This window comes from Chiloscyllium plagiosum, chromosome 1, assembly GCF_004010195.1.
Source record: "Chiloscyllium plagiosum isolate BGI_BamShark_2017 chromosome 1, ASM401019v2, whole genome shotgun sequence".
NCBI classification, from domain to species: domain Eukaryota; kingdom Metazoa; phylum Chordata; class Chondrichthyes; order Orectolobiformes; family Hemiscylliidae; genus Chiloscyllium; species Chiloscyllium plagiosum.
This window is the reverse complement of record NC_057710.1, coordinates 114,780,174-114,784,867: the sequence shown is the minus strand read 5'-3', so window position 1 is coordinate 114,784,867 and position 4,694 is coordinate 114,780,174. Positions and strand designations below refer to the sequence as shown.

The 4,694-nt window shown below is 40.6% G+C and overlaps 1 long non-coding RNA gene across 1 annotated transcript; it reads left to right on the top strand.

Annotated features, from left to right (window-relative positions):
- The first annotated feature begins 2,248 nt into the window (after nucleotides 1-2,248).
- LOC122555763 lies at nucleotides 2,249-3,635 on the top strand. The gene is made up of 3 exons (XR_006313356.1): nucleotides 2,249-2,368; nucleotides 3,113-3,224; nucleotides 3,463-3,635. It is a non-coding gene; the product is annotated as an uncharacterized LOC122555763 (long non-coding RNA).
- Nucleotides 3,636-4,694: the final 1,059 nt, after the last annotated feature.

Here is a 4,694-nt window from a genome sequence, read left to right as displayed (position 1 = left end):
ATTAAAAGCCCTATCTGTCTCCAACTTACTATCAGCAAGAGCAGAGATTTCTTGCCATTGTTTTGCCTGTGGTTGCAAATAAGCTGGACATGAGTGAGTGAAATTCCTGCATGTTGGCAGGGTGAGGATGGGGACTACAGCAAGACAATGTCAGAAACTACAGTTAGTGACATCTTGCTCTAGGAGGAAGCTTACGTACGAGTGATTTTTTTCACTCTGTCAGAGACGCTCTAGCCTTAGCTTCAGGGCATCCAATGATAAGTGGGTACATGGTTTCCCTTTGCATCTTGTGTAGGTGTCACGATGGGAGGAGGGTCAGGAGAGTAGTAGGCAAGGGTAGAAGTCAGCTTTTATAATTTTAATTAGATTCCCTACAGTGTGGAACAGGCCCTTCGGCCCACCAAGTCCACACCGATCCTCCGAAGAGCAAACCACCCAGACCCATTTCCCTCTGACTAATGCATCTAACACTACGGGCAATTTAGTATGGCCAATTCACTTGACCTACACATCTTTGGACTTTGGGAGAAAACCAGAGTACCTGGAGGAAACCCACGTAGACTCAGGGAGAATCTGCAAACTCCACACAGACAGTCTCCCTAAGCTGGAATCAAATCTGGGACTCTGGCACTGTGAGGCAGGAGTGCTAACCACTGAGCCACCATTTCCGGGCCATCTGCTTATCCCTGATCCATTAGAATTGCCCCACATAATGGCAAAGGGAGGCTCTCTCCTACTAACCGTGCTGGTCACCATGGTTTCCCAGTCAGGAAGCTGATATTTCTGAGACAGCAAATTTACCCCAAACTTAGAGATGTTACTAAATGCAATCTGCAGGCTGGAAAAAAACCCACTGTGTAAGGGGTTGTAGCCATCACAGACTCTTTGGGGGAGACAAAAAGCTTCTCAGTAAAGTTAGAATGTGAGAGATGATTTCTAAGGACTGACTATGGATGTGGACTCTTGCACTAGGTACCTCCTCCCTTGCTGTTCTGAGGTGTTCTTCCTCTCATTGGCATCCTTCGCTGCTCACTTTCATTCACAATCCACAAAGTAGATTTACAGGAGCACCCACAGCTGCAATCAAGCTGGTTTCAATGAAAACGAAAGCCAGAGAATTACTTTCAGTCAAAGTTAGAATTCAGTTGTTGAATGCAGAAAGAAAGTCCAGAAGATGACAGGATGCTCTGGCTAAGTTCATTAATTGCAGGTTTGACCCTGCTGGTTTCTTCACAATTGTTATTTCCTTTATTTAAAGATGAGCCAAGAACTGGGAAAGCCCAATTTCATTTAAGATCCATTAACAGCCATTGGATAATCATTTAAATATTATTACAAACATATTAAGAATTTCTGGAATGCGCACCTTGGAGACGTGTGGACCTGATTCATCAGGGCAACTATCAAACCTAACCACTGAGCCACCATTTCCGGGCCAAGTTCCTGAAGAAGGGCTTATGCCCGAAACGTCGATTCTCCTGTTCCCTGGATGCTGCCTGACCTGCTGCGCTTTTCCAGCAACACATTTTCAGCAACTATCAAACCTTGAAAGGGTGATGCACATATGTGCAGTGTTTGTTATGTTTGTCTTTGAGGTACTTCTTTTACATTTGTAAAACACATTCGATATCACACACACAGCATCGTCTCACCAGAATTACTCTGTGTGTATTTTCCTAACTACAAAAATATGGCATTTGCAAATATAAATCAGGGATGATGCCAAACTTACACTACTACAAGGTACAAACAAAAACTTGGCATTTTGCATCTGGTTTTCAAATTTTCACTTGCAAAATGTGTTGCATTTTCAGTCCAAAAAGAATGACATAAACTCGGGTTTTCACTTCCCTTAATTGTGTGGAATGAATGGAAAGGGATTTCACAGATTTACAGATCTGCTCTGGCCATAATGTCATTAATGTTTTGCCATTTGTAGCAAAAGTGTTCCCTCCAATGTTAATGCAATATGGTTTCCACTATCGTTGCCATTTTGGTTGAAAATAGCCAATCCTCCCTAGATGAACTGACGTCTTTTGCAATGTGTCAGGTTTCAGTAGGGATTCAGGTTTCATGTTGGTGCACGTCAATAAAAGTCTGACAATATCATTCCTAAAATGCTCCTGAAAGTACAACAGCTGGTGGTGGATCTATCTGATTTTCACATCTGAGAGACACGAGCAGATGACAGAGGGAAATGGTGTCATCACCTGGGAGCTGGTATGTGCTGCTATGATGATGAGTGACTACAGCAATATGTAACAAAACCAAAAACAACAAGTCACAATGAAACCTGTCTGGCAACTACTTCCAAGTAAAAGTTCAGCTTTCTTTGGCAAACTGTTTGTCCAGCACCAAGTAAACAAATGTAAGTTATGAAAAAATTTACCATTGCTGAATTTTGCAATATCAGGCTAGGCACGACCCATGGGAAAACCAAAACTAGGTTAACTACGTTTATAGCCAATGAGATCTGTTCAGCTGGGTTTTGTTGATTTAAAATGGAGTCTAGATGATTTTAGATTGGGGCAGTCTGGTTGAATTTATCAAGCTAACAGTCACAAATGGACCCCTTCAAATTAAGTAGCTCAAATGCTTCAGGTTTGACACAGATAGACCGTGAGGGAAGACTGAGACACTAAGTTGATGGATAATATAATTTGATGAATTTTAATCAGATTAGTCAGCTGTGTTACATTCACCCAACAACTAAAGACTATTTAAGTAAGAAATACAACACACAGAAGTTATATGTATCAGAAGAATAAGAGACTTAAACAGGATATCCAAAATCTGGCTTTTGGACAGGAGGAAGATTCCTTTTGAGACCAAACACCTCCCTGTTTCATAGCAACAGAAACTGTTGTGGAAAACTGACACCTCTTTCAGATTGGTCTGAAGCAGACTTACACTTCAACCGCCATCAGGGTACTTGGAGAACTCAAAAATATGCCATACAGAGCTTTTATCAGACTAAACCCCCACTCAGTTAAAAGGTTTTGTTAAAACCCAATTTACTAATGATATTGTAATAGTTGATGTAACTGAATATTTCTATATGTACATGAATTCTCACTTTAAGATTGTCTCAAGTTGCCTGTTTTATCTTTAGTACAGGCACTACCCCCATTTATTACGAAGTTGCGTTCTTTGCATGAGTACAGTTTACACTGACAGCCAGAGGTCCCTGATCTTTTCTTTCTCACAGTCCATTGTTGAAAAATGTAAGTAATTAATAATGCTAGTAACAATTGCTTTTTATTTACTGCTGATTATTAATCACTTATCCTTAAAATATACTATAACTGAGATGTTTCTTTTAATCAACCACACATTGATGATGGCTACTCATAAATTATTTTGTCAGTGCTCTGGGATTGATTAATGTGTCTGGATAACTGCACAAGACAACTTCTTTAAAACCTCATATATTACTTCAACAATTATCTCTTTCCCTTTCAGGCTAATAAATATATGTCTCTGTAAAGCCTCGAAAATTACACAGATCACCTAAAACGTAAACTAAAATACTAAATCACGGGATTATGGACATGGTGGAATTCCTGGAGTTGACTAAAGAGGTGGTGAGAAGGAGAAAGAATTGGGCGAGTTGGTCCTGGAGAGATATTCATGCTTTTTCTTCCATCTCACCAATGAAGTGGTGGGTGAGACGTTTTTTGGAAACTTTCATGACTCACCGTTATTAATGTCATAAAGAGGTCGGAAGAATAAGAAAGTAACTTGCCATTTAAATGGAAGGAGACTTCAAAATGCTTCAATGCAGAGGGATCTGGGTGTCCTAATGCATGAGAAGCAAAAAGCTAGTTTGCAGGTACAGCAGGTATTAAGGAACATTGCATTTATTTCAATGCGAGAGGCCGAACAGGGAAGGCAGATGAACTCAGGGCATGGTTAGGAACATGGGACTGGGATATCATAGCAATTACAGAAACATGGCTCATGGATGGGCAGGACTGGCAGCTTAATTTTCCAGGATACAAATGCTACAGGAAGGATAGAAAGGGAGGCAAGAGAGAAGGGGGAGTGGTGTTTTTGATAAGGGATAGCTTTACAGCTATGCTGAGGGAGGATATTCCTGGAAATACAACCAGGGAAGTTATTTGGGTGGAAATGAGAAATAAGAAAGGGATGATCACCTTATTGGGATTGTATTATAGACCCCCTAATTGACAGAGGGAAATTGAGAAACAAACTTGTAAGGGGATCTCAGCTATCTGTAAGAATAATAGGGTAGTTATGGTCGGGGATTTTAAATTTCCAAACATACACTGGGACTGCCATAGTGTTTAGATGGAGGGGAATTTGTTAAGAGCATACAAAAATCTTTTCTGATTCAGTATGTGGATGTACCTACTTGGGAAATAAGGCAGGGCAGGTGACTGAGGTGTCAGTGGGGGAGCACTTTGGGGCCAGCGACCATAATTCTATTAATTTTAAAATAGTGATGGAAAAGGATAGGTCAGATCTAAAAGTTAAAGTTCTAAATTGGAGGAAGGTTAATTTTGATGGTATTAGGCAAGAACTTTCAAAAGCTGATTGGAGGCAGATGTTCGCAGGTAAAGGGATGGCTGGAAAATGGGAAGCCTTCAGAAATAAGATAATGAGAATCCAGAGAAAGTATATTCTTGTCAGGGGGAAAGGACAGGCTGGTAGGTATAGGGAATGCTGGATGA